Below are 13,024 nucleotides of genomic sequence, written 5' to 3'. Positions count from 1 at the left end.
CAGGATGGAACCAGGGCAAGCTTAATTGCTTAATAAGCTATGTGCTGTTTTTTCTTCCCTCCGGGAAGAAGTGATGTGGCGTCCGCCATATTATGGAACTTTTAAACAGGTATGAACTTGATGGCGTGGGAAAAAAAATGTGTTTTGAACTTGAAACAGCGGGATGCTTGGGCAGTCTCGGGCTGGGGCCAGTACTGGCTCACACTCCGCCGAGATTCGACCCGGGTGGCCATGCCTTTGCACAGCCACTTTGCTGCTGAACGACCAGGATCCAGAGCCAGCTATATTACTTCTGGTCCCAGCAAGTGCTTGCAGCCATGTCTCCAGACTGTGAACTAAGCTTTTGCTCCATGCTGCCCCAGGAAGGGAAATGATGCAATTTCCAACTTAAATCTCCCTGGACTTAATTACTAAAATACAGAAATCCTAAACCTTTATATTTCTTCATTCTCATTAGTGGAAAACTAATTATCAAATGTTTCCTTGTCAATAGGGCCGTATTTTGGGGGGATAAACTCCAATAAGAATAGTGAGTTCTGTGTTGAAACTCCAACAACAATAGTGTGTTTTGTGTTGAAATATGGAATGTAATCAAGGTAAAGAGAAAATGAAGTGAAATTATCAGAAATTATCAGTTATACAGGTGGGGGCGGGGGGTTGGGGGGTGGGGGGTGCGAGGTATACTGGTTTCTTTTTTTTTTGGTGGTGGAATATGGACACTGGTGAAAGGACGGGTGTTTGAGCATTGTATAACTGAGACATAAGCCTGAGAACTTTGTAACTTTCCACATGGTGATTCAATAAAATAAATAAATAAATAAATAAAATTGCTAATGAGAAAAAAAAGTATGTGCTACCCTGGAATCGAGGTGGGCCTGGCCAAGGTGCCTAATGCTTAACTATAAGTTAAGAGCTTGGTCGTGGACAAATGCTATCATGATCCAAAAGGTAATAACTAGATTCAGACCCTGCTAAGGTTAGGAATGATTAAAATGGCCTGAGTGCTGTAGTCTGAGTCTGTGGCAAGATGTTTCCAGGAGAGCTGCCCTATAAGCCTCAGTGTATCTCTTACTGTGTCCATACAAAAATAACTAGTATTAAGATGTTGGTTGAGTTATTGGATTGAGGAAAGGAGAAAAACACCTTAAGAGGTGTTTTGCCTGCTGGCAGTCAGGAAGGGCTTTGGAATACCTCTAGGTGGTGTTTCCTTTGAACCTGGTGGACCCTCAGGAAGGGCTTTCTTATGTTGATTTTGCTGGGAATAGCTTGGGCCCTGAGAGACAAGTAGAAGGGTAGAGATACTAGTGGAGAAGAGGCAGAATCCTGAGAGTGGGAATCGAGGAATGAGGAGCTAGAAAAGAAGAGTGTGTGAGATGAGAGAGAGACGAGAGATTGAATGAACGGTAACTAATCACCAGTTTGGTCCTCATTCTTCCTTCACTTGCCCATTGCCAACAGCCGTCCCAATCCAGTCCATACACAGCAGCTCCAGAGCACCGAACGAGGGCGATGAGAGAGAGCCACCAGAGAGCCCTCGAACACACACTCTTCAGCGTGCATAGTCTTTTACAGGCAGGTAAAGGAATTCTCCAAGAGGCAGATAAATTTGATTTTCTGCAAGTTGTCCCTGAGGGAAGAATGGAGTTCTCTCTCCTGCTTCTTGCCAGGATGGATCAGGGACTGGAGGCTGTGGAGGCTGAGCTTGTGTCAAGCAAGAGTGCTGGAGCAGGGAGCAGAGGCCAGCAGTATGCAGGACGCTGACCCTTTCCCTTCTGCTCCCCATCAGTCCCACCAAAACATCATCATCACCCCATCATCTAGGAGCTAGTGATTCCCGAGGAAAGGGCGAGGACCCAGTGGACTCCTGCTCTCCCACTGAGCATCCTGTCCCCTACTCTGTGGCAGATGTATCTCTCTCCCCACTGCTGGGGTCAGGTTGCTCACTATTGTAGCCACATTAGTGGATTTGTGGCAGGTGACTTCTTGCTTTTTCCAATGGAGAGAAAAAGGGGCTTGAGTCAGTTCGTTACCATCTCGCATTGTCTGAGTTGCCTGAACTTGAGGGACAGATGGCTTGTCTCCAGCCTTGGTCAGCTCTCAGGACCCTCTCGGGCATCAAAGACATCTTGTGGGATCTCACAGTTACTTCTTATAGTGGAAGTTGCTTTCTCTGCTGGAGGACATGGGTATTCAGAGGGGGCAGCCATGAGAGAGCCGCCCCATGCCCATAGCATTCACAGTGGGTGTGTGCTTATGACGTTCTATATGCTTCCATGTAAAGATAAAGTGAATTACAGCAGCATCTAGGCTACAGGACTCTCTCTGTCTTTCTTGGAAACTGCACATGCTCTCTCCTAAGGGACCCTCCACCCTCCCTCCTGTCACACCTATCATCCTTTAAGGCCATTTTCTCTTGCATCTTTCCCGCATCCCCTAACTGGGTCAATTCCCACTGTGCTAGGAACCAGCCTATAATTTTCCCCTGTCTGTTCCTCTCTTGTCCCTGACACACTGTGACGAGGACTCAGACTGGCAGCTGGATATGCCCACATTCCCACATAGAATTAGAGAAACAGCCAAAAAAGCATTTGTGGATGAACTGATTCGAGGACCACAGCTGGATATGCCCACGTTCCAAAGCAGAATTAGAGAAACATTTGTGGATGAACTGACCCAAGGACCACACCTCCATTCAGTCCCTTATTTCCCCACGAAGGTATTGCTGGAGCACCAGAAACCCCACTGAGTGCTGGAAGGCTGACAGCCACGATGGAACAACAATTGTGCTCTCGAGAGAACTTTGTGTTTCTAGGAATTTATCTATTTAATACAGGCTATCTATCATGTCCAAAAATTTTTCACTTCTGCAAATTTAGTAGCAGTGGCCCATGTATGAATTTAGTTACTGACTATTCTCTCTAATCAATCTAGCTAAAAGCTTTGTCAGTTTTATTGATATTTTGATTAGCAGTGGATTGATTATCTCTTGCTATTTTGAACTTAGTTTTATTTGTCTCTAATCTTTACTTTTCTGGATTTCAGTGCGGTCTGCTCTTTTCCTAGTTCTGTATGATGGACATAAAGGCCTAGTTCTGCTCTTTTCCTAGTTCTGTATGATGGATTTAATGATAACTTTCTTTTTCTGATTTTGCAGGCCTGGGTTTGAACTCAGGAACTCATTTATGCAAAATCTGTACTCTCCTGCTGATCCACAACAATTACCCCTCATCCATCTTTTAAAAATATAATCATAGCAATGAATTTCCCTCCTAGCTCTGCTTTTGCTGTGTCTACAAACTTGGTTAAAATTTAGTGTATTGTAGTTTTATTTTGGTGTGCTGCAAAATGTTTTCTAACTTCTCATGTGATTTTTTTCTTTGATTAATTTATCAAGGATGTAATTACCTCTGAATTTTCTCATATCATTTGGAAGAATGACTTTCTTTAACATTACCTGTAGACAAATCTCATGGAAATGTACTCTTGGATTTTGTTTAATTATGAATGTATTCATTTCTCGCTTGTTTGGAAATAAAGCACTGATAGAATTCTCAGTTGATGATATGTAAATTTCATCCCATTTCCTTTTCACATACTAGCAAATCCATGGATGGTATTATAACAGCCCCCACACAATGAGTCACTTTCTCTTCTTGTTTTCAAGATTCTATCTTGGTCCTTGTTATTTTACTGTTTAGTTATATGGACTGGAGGGATAGAGCTACTATCTACTAGCTACTGAGAGTATCCTGCCTGCGTGGCAGAACCTGGCAAATTACCCATGGCGTATTCAATATGCCAAAAACAGTAACAACAAGTTTCACAAGGGAGACATTACTGGTGCCCACTGGAGCAAATCAATGAGCAACAGGATGACAGTGCTACAGTGCTACAGTTATAATACGAATCCATGTTCTCTTTTTTGAGTTGTTCAAGTCAAAATCTGTAGAACTCTTGGCATTACAGAATCGATGGCATTACAAAGGCAGTAGAGAGGGGGCGTCCTGGGCCATTCTTTCTTTTTTATTTCCCCTTCCTTTTTCTTGTTAGTGTTGTATTTGTTATAGCCAAGGCCTCACACAGACTGGCACACACAACTGAGGTACAACTAGAAATTCTGGTGGGTCCAGGGACCACAGACACCAGTGCCACTTGGCACAGGGTGCAGAGCTCCCAGGACTGTCATTCACACATTGGCACCGAGTGACACTACACCACAAGGCATGCATCTGGGCACTGAGCCATCTTGTGTTCCCCTAAGTTATTATTCCTTAGAGTAATCTCGTTCCCTGCTTTTCTGTATCTGGGCTTCTGTAATGCATGGATTGACCCAGGGTGTGTGTGTATGTGTGTGTGTGTGTGTGTGTGTGTGTGTGGTGTGTGGTGTGTGTGTGTGTCCAATTAATTGCTTAGTTTCTCTTCATTTTCTCTAATCTCATTTTACTTTTATCTGATATTTTTACTTTTTTGTTCTTCAAACTTCATCATTTCACAGTCTTCAAGCTTGGTGGTTATGTTGCCTTCCCTGCTCAAGTATGTAGATCCTTTCTTGAGATTTTGCCATTTTGTTTTCTTTTTCATTTTTAGCTCTGAATTCTGTCTAGTGATTTAAAATAATTTGGATCACTTTGTTGATTTTCTCATTTGTTCATAAAGCATCTGCTTGTTTTCTTTGCTTCCTTGTCAGACATTCCTTTCATCTGTTCATTCCACTGAAGAGCTTTAAAATCTTTGTCTGACGTCTGTGTTTCCTCACACTGTCACTGGAGATGATTTATTCCTCTCCCTGACCTATGCTTTCCTATCTCTATGAATGTCTTGTGGACTTTTGTTGAAAACTGCTGGATAGGCTCTACGTGGGGGAAGAACTTTGCTAGTTCTCAGGACTTGCTCTGTGCCTCAGATTAACTTGAGCACAGAATTGTCCTCACTGGTCTTTTCTGGGTGTGGATCTTCACTAGGTTTGTACATGTGTTTTTTTCTGATTTTCCCAGATAAATGACTGATTTTTAATGTCTAACACCCTCAGAATCTCACCCTGCTCCTTGAGATACCAGCAGCTCATGCTTTTCACTCAATCCAGGCTCTTTTCCTCAACTCACTACTGGCCGGTGGTTCTAGAGTGTGTCTGATCCATGCCTAGTGCTCCTGCAGCTTTGCTAAGCCTGAGATCTGAGCTGGTCACCTTTGTCTACCTATAGCAGCTCCAAGTTCTGTGACAGGAACTGATTCCTCTGGCAGCTGCCAAAGAGAGTAGAAAGTTACCAGTTATGTCCTCTCTGCTTTCCCACACAGAGAACTCAGAGCTGAGCTATTGCTCTCCCCAGCTTGGCACAAAAGCCAGACTGTGAGCAAGTCAAATGCCAGGAATTGTCCTGTTCCAAGCGTGTTTTCCTAGATTACATGCCCACTTCACTTGGTGACTGGATCTGATTGGTTTCCAGAGCTCCTATAAGGCACTTTTACCCTCTAGGTATTGGTATTCACTGACTCTTCCTTTGGGGAAAACAATGATTATCTGTTTCTTTGACTGTTTTTTTTTTTTTTTGCTAAATCACTCTCTGTTTTTATATTGATATGATTTCTTAACAATATTGACTTATTCATTATACAGATTCAATGCGATCCCTATAAATATACCCATGACATTCTTCAAAGAAATGGATCAAGCAATCCTAAAATTCATATGGAATAACAAACGTCCAAGGATAGCTAAAACAATTCTTGGGAAAAAGATGATGGGAGGCATCACCATCCCCAACCTCAAACTTTACTACAAAGCAGTAACAATTAAAACAGCATGGTACTGGAACAAAGGCAGAGCCATAGACCAATGGAACAGGGTGGAATATCCCTACACACAACCCCAAATGTATGACCATCTAATCTTTGATAAGGGAGCAAGAGATGTGAAGTGGAGCAAGGAAAGCCTCTTTAACAAATGGTGCTGGCACAACTGGACAACCACATGCAAAAAAATGGGTTTAGACCTTGACCTGACACCATGCACAAAAGTCAGATCAAAATGGATTAAAGACCTCAACATTAGACCACAAACCATAAGGTACATTGAAGACAAGGTCGGCGAAACCCTCCACGATATTGAAGATAAAGGTATCTTCAAAGGTGACACGGAACTAAGCAATCTAGTAAAAACAGAGATCAACAAATGGGACTACATTAAACTAAAAAGCTTCTGCACCGCAAGAGATACAGTGACCAGAATCCAAAGACTATCCACAGAATGGGAAAGGATATTTACACAATACCCATCAGATAAGGGGTTGATATCAATGGTATATAAAGCACTGGTTGAGCTCTACAAGAAGAAAACATCCAACCCCATCAAAAAATGGGGCAAAGAAATGAACAGAAACTTTACCAAGGAAGAAATACGAATGGCCAAAAGGCACATGAAAAAGTGCTCTACATCACTAATCATCAGAGAGATGCAGATCAAAACAACCATGAGATACCACCTCACACCACAGAGACTAGCACACATCCAAAAGAACAAAAGCAACCGCTGTTGGAGAGGATGTGGGGAGAAAGGGACCCTTCTTCACTGCTGGTGGGAATGCCGACTGGTTCAGCCCTTCTGGAAAACAATTTGGACGACTCTCAAAAAATTAGATATTGAATTCCCATTTGACCCAGCAATACCACTGCTGGGAATATATCCCAGAGAGGCAAAAAAGTACAATCGAAGCAACATCTGCACATGTATGTTCATCGCAGCACTGTTTACAATAGCCAGAATCTGGAAAAAACCCGAATGCCCCAGAACGGATGACTGGTTGAGGAAACTTTGGTACATCTATACAATGGAATACTATGCAGCTGTTAGAAAAAAGGAGGTCAAGAATTTTGTAGTTAAGTGGATGGGCATGAAAAGTTTCATGCTGAGTGAAATGAGTCAGAAAGAGAGAGACAGACATAGAAAGATTGCACTCATCTATGGTATATAGAATAACAGAGTGGGAGACTAACACCCAAGAACTGTAGAAATAAGTACCAGGAGGTTGACTCCATGGCTTCGAGGCTGGCCTCACGTTCCGGGGAAAGGTCAAGTCAGAGAAGCGATCACCAACTACATTGTAGTCGAAGGCCATGTGGGGGAAGGGAGTTGCGGGCTGAATGAGGGCTAGAGACTGAGCACAGCGGCCACTCAACACCTTTATTGCAAACCACAACAGCTAATTAGAGAGAGAAAACAGAAGGGAATGCCTTGCCACAGTGGCAGGGTGGGGTGGGGGGGAGATGGGATTGGGGAGGGTGGGAGGGACACTGGGTTTACGGGTGGTGGAGAATGGGCACTGGTGAAGGGATGGGTTCCCAAAGTTTGTATGAGGGAAGTATAAGCACAAAACTGTATAAATCTGTAACTGTACCCTCACGGTGATTCTCTAATTAAAAATAAATAAATTAAAAAAAAACAATATTGACTTATTGGTTTTTTTTTTAACTTTTAAATTTAATCACCCTGAGATAGACCCTTACAAAGTTGTTGATGACTGGATTTCAGTCATACTGTATTCCAACATCCCATCCTCCACCAGCGTTCATTTCCGTTTCCCAGCACCAGTGTCTCCAGGTTCCTTCCCATAACCCCCCCTCCCTCCCTCTCTCCCTCTCTCTCTCTCTCTCTCTCTCTCTCTCTCTCTCTCTCTCTGTCTCTCTCTGTCTCTCTCCTCTATCTCTCTCCCTCTCTCCCTTTGGGCATTGTGGTTTGCAATATTGATACTGAAAGGTTATCAAGAATAACTTTCAATACTCAGTTCTTGTCCAGCATGATCATCCCCAGCTATTGTTGTCATACTGGTCTTTTCTTTATCTTACCTACCCTCAGCTCCACACACACTTGTGTTTAGTTCCAACCATTCACCATCCTTACCCCTGTTATCTCTGGCTGTGGATATTAGTCTTCAACTACATATTTTTTTATGTATCACAAATGAAGGCAGTCATTCTGTATCTGCTCCTCTTCTTCTGACTCATTTCAAAATTACAAGAGAATAAAATTTTTTAAAAAGATACTCAAAAAAAGCATATGATATTCTGTTAGAATATCAATTCATTTTGTCAGATTTGCTTTGTAATTTATATTTTAGCCTAACTTTTTAATCACATTAAAATCTTGCATGACATCATGATTTTTAAAATGTAATCTATTGTGACTATTTCCCCATGCCATTAAGCCTTCTTCTACAGCTATAGCATGTCTCATTGTATGAAGGAAACTTGCACTATTATATGAAACCTTATGGTTGAAAGCACATTGTTTTTAATTTGTTTGCACTATAAATATTTTTGAGTGGGGTGTAACTGTATGGAATGGGCTAACAGCTTTCTAACTTTACATTGTTTTCATACTGAATTTTAAGCAATAGGCTGGTATAAATAAGGAATAAAAAATAGGTTTTTTTTCTTAAAAAATAAGTAAAAATTGACTTATTGTAATGGGTGTTTGTACACTGAGACAATCTATGGCAGGAGAAAAAGGGGGTCTTTATGACACCAGCTGATCAGACTGGTGAGTTTAGACCAAGAAAGCACCTAAACCTTAGATAAGGTTCAAGGGTCCCAGAGCCTGTCTTTATAGGGTATTACTGCAAACTCATTATTACTTTGCTTCATAATCAAGCAATGTGGGGGCGCAAGCACATGATGACACGTTATCAGTATGGTTATGGGGAGCTTCCTAAAATCAGCATTTTCTTATCTTGGAACAGGGAAATTCATCTTAAGTGCAGACAGAGTGGGCATCTTTGAAAACTTTCCACCCACACACAAAATCATCTCTCTAGAGTATGTGTTATAAATCTATTATAAAACCAAAGATCCAGATAATGAATTTCCATCATAACATTTTGAGTCAAGTTGTTCTCATGTTTCTCAGTCTTTCTTTTTTTCCCCTTCACCATACTCATGCCACTGAGTGTACACGGAGTCCATCAGGCCTGCCTGCTATGATTTCTAAAAGTGCAGCAGCCACATTTTACCACGTGTTTCCTGTAACCATGCATATCTTGTTTTCAACTCTTCCTTACAGTCAGTATTGACTGAATGTCCTTATTTCATCTAGAATCCAGAAGGACATTGACACTGGGCACGATCCTGAGGAATTGTTTGCCCTCCCTGATCTGTTAACTTGGGCAGGCATCCTGAGAAGAGCATGCAATACTGATTAAAACAGTCAGACAAATCACTCCTGACCCTAATTCTGACTTCAAGAGAGATGTGATTCTGACTTCCTCTCATGGGATGTTTGCTATAGAAGGGACAGTGTTTTAGCTTTATTTCAAGGCCAGCACACATCCATAACTGTGTATATTATTTGTGTCCTGTTGGTGCCCATTGTGTGCCAGGCTCTGGGAAGATTTAGAAGATTCAATTTGTGATGATTAATTTGTTCTTAACTGTTGCCAGGTTCCCCAGATGTTTAGACAAAAATTATCCTGGGTTTGCCCACGAGGTTATTTACAAAAGACAAAATCATTTTCATTTGCTTGTTTCGGTTTGGGGGCTATAACTAGTGGTGCGGATGGAGGTGATAACTGGTTCTGCACTCTGGGTCACTCCCAGCAGTTTTGGGGGGACCATGTGGTTCCAGGGATTGAACCTGGGATTCCTGCATGCAAAGCCTGCACTCAGCCTGCCAAACTTCCTTTCTGACCCATGAAAGATAGAAACATTTGAGCTGTCAGAACAAATAGAGAAAAACTCCCTCTACCCTGTGAGGTGGGTACCACTCAATCAGTTGCAGGCCCCGTGAGGGTGGAAACTCTCTAAATGAGAGAAAACTTCTACTTGACTGTCTTGAGCTTGTTTTTTTCCTGTCTGGAGACATAAATGGAGGCACAGTTCTTGTCAAGTTTTGAACTTCCAGCCTTTGTGCTGACTATACTGTCAAGTAAAATTCTGGCCTCCAGCCTCAGTCTGGACAAACCACCTGTCCCCGCAACCCCCTCTGACTGCAGGTCTTGGTTTCTCAGCCTCCACAGCCTCCAAGCCGATTCCTCACCCCTTTCACTGCAGCTATCTACATCTACTCCATAGGTTTTGATTTTCTGGAGAATCTTGATCAATACCCTCTTTAGCCCATACTGCGCCTCTCAGCCCCACCAGCTCAGGCTCCCTGCTGAATCCTCATCACACAGACCCCATCCTTCCCCTCCACAGAGCTCAGCACAGGAAGGAGCAATGGAACCGATAACTGGGGCCTCGCTGTAGTTTCCTTCATCCACTGAGCGTCTAATAGTGACGGCGAATGTTCCGCTCTGCCTGGCATGGTGGGACACAGACCAGAGTGGGCAGGGCATGTCTGTGAAGACAGACCCTCCAGAAAGGGGCCATGACATGGGGCACTTGTGTTATAGCTCCCAGAGCTCTTACATGACTCGGCTGAGGCTTCTCCAGGCCAAAGGGCTCTGGGACACAGCCTGTGGGTTTGCTTTGAGGGTCTGGCTTCCAGGGAAGTGTCTCTTGTATGTCACTGTTTCCTGGCAGTCTTTTCCATTTATGGGCACACCCAGAGGCTCAGAGGACCCCAGCTTGTGGGACAACAGGCCTCTCCCTGCCACTCATCATCACTCTTTGCATGATTGCCACCCTTGTATGGAAGCCATGACGTGCAGAGGTGTGGGACAGGCTGAGTGCTCCCCTGAGAGTGCCCAGCCCCTGGTGCAGGGCAGGTGGCATTATCTAACCTTTTGCTCCCCCTCCCCCATTCTGAAGCTCAAATCTCTGTAAAGATTTTAGTATTTTCAGTTTGAATCCTGGATACATACTGATGTCGGTGGGCCCCACGGGTGACTTTCGTGAAGCGGGGAGGAGAAAGACGGTCACTTTCTCTCCAACCGCCTCTAACACCCGGAACCCAGGGTAACTGGGTTCTTGTCTCGCTCGCGGAAAAGAATTTCAGGAGTAGACAAGCAGTGAAGTAAATAGATTTTATTTAGAAGGTCTTAGGGAGGGGGGAAAGGATAAGTGGAAAAGAAAAACCAGTAGGAGTAACGCGCTCAAGGGAGAACGCGGGCTTCTCCAAGGGTGGAGGAAGCTCTACACACATCCTAGCACTGGACACGAAAGCATGAAAGTACACATCTCAAGAGGGGGAGATGCGGGCGACACATGTGCTCGGCCACATGGCACAAGCAGCACATGGGCTCAGGCAGCATATGCGCGCACTTCCTTTGTTCAAGGTGGCCTTTATAGGGTTTCTCCAACCTGCCCCCACGTGGGGGCTTCTTCCCAGGTAAAAGTCCGTTGCTAAGGAGGTTACTAGGGAGGTTGGGAGTGGTGATGGCCTTCTTTGGGGAACCCCCTGGGGAGGGGTCTGTTGTCCTCAGGGTCTGCTGATGGTTTCTTCCGGGTCTTTTGTTTTCTTGAATCTGCACATCTTAAGAGTCCCCTTCCCAGAGACTCTGTTAAATCTCAATTTTCATTGCCAAGGGCCTTTCCCTATCTACCTGCCTACATCATATTCCCCCCTAGAGATTTCACCACCTTAAATCTTTAAGGGGAAAATGGTCAGTGATCCATCTTCTGAAGCTGCTTCATGCTGACAGAGGGGCGCAGACTCTGCCTATGTACGGGGTGAAACCTCATGCTACCTTATGTGCCCCAGGCAATGAACTGGTTGGGATCCTGAAGTTATCTGAAAGAAAAGATCAGATCAATTAGACTGAGGGATGGCACTTTGAAATGATTAGACTCTGGAGATGTGGAAGGTCCTTTCTGACCTAGTAAGGACAAAATAGTTTGCTGTCTTAGGAAACATAAGAGTTAAAGCAACAGAACCCAAAGCAACATAATGCCATACCCATTTCTGTCATAAAAAACAATGGAAAAGAATAACTGCTTCACCCATTGGTTGATAGAAAATGACTTCCTATGTCCAGATTTTTCTAGTGGCCTAGAAGCACCACACCACTTCTCAGGTTGGAAAAGCTACCCATCCACTGAAGCTGTCATTTGGAAGCAGTAGATGTTTATACCTTGAATATGAGCGTTTGATCATTTACATGATGTCAAGCTGCCAATCCTCTCCTTGGTAAATTCCTTGAAGTTACAAGTGTTAGGAAAGGAGGCCCACGATTCATCAATGAAACAGAAAGCACAGTTCTGAGTTCCTTCCCATGAAAGATGGCTTTCACTAGTGTTGGAAGCTTAGTGTAACCCTTTATCTATCAATTTCCTTTTGAAAACCTTGTTCCAATGCCTATTGTTCCTCTTTTGCAGAGTATCTTAGATGAGTATTCTCTGGATGGGGTATTAATCCCATGATGGAACGAGAATTAAGAGCTGTTAAAATTCTAGTTCTCTCCAAATGACTGTGTTCATAGAACTAAAAGTGAATACTTAGAACCAGTTTAGATGTCCACACTTGGCACTGTAGCCAATTGACAGGTTGGGGGAAAGCAATTAATTCTGCACTTTGAGCTGAGGTTCCCCCCACTAAAGCTCTGGCTTCCAATACCCTGGTCAGACTAGTGACAGCATCTTCAACATTGAGTCTCACAGACTAGACTGCTTACTTTACAGTCAGTAAAACACATTGTACCTGAATTATCCAAAAGGGATACCTTTTAGATCAAGATTAGAATACATTTACTAGATCACTCTGTAGAATTTGAATCTGATTCTTTAAAAAGCAAGTTACAGAAACATGGTTTTCTCTCCACCTTCATTTTAAAATTTGCCTGATGGCTTAACAAATCTGACTTGTTCTTTTGCATAAATACAGCAAGATTGGAGAACTCTCCATTTGGGGTACCCCATTATTTACTGAGAAGTCCTGGGGGTTGGCTAAAGACAGGAGGCACACCAATAATGGCATTAATTCTATATGGCACGTCAGAGTTACCCAGGCCTGGCCAAAAATGTCCCACGATGAACTGGATGGTCTCAAGCCTTCAGGTTGAACTGGAGGTGGCCTTGGGCCTCATTTTCTGTAGAGGCATCCTGGTTTCCAGGGTTTTTCTTGATGCTGAGTAGGCCCAGATTGTGTCAGTCACACAGA

This window comes from Sorex araneus, chromosome 3 (assembly GCF_027595985.1).
Source record: "Sorex araneus isolate mSorAra2 chromosome 3, mSorAra2.pri, whole genome shotgun sequence".
NCBI classification, from domain to species: Eukaryota; Metazoa; Chordata; class Mammalia; order Eulipotyphla; family Soricidae; genus Sorex; species Sorex araneus.
Note: the sequence above shows the minus strand (reverse complement) of the source record.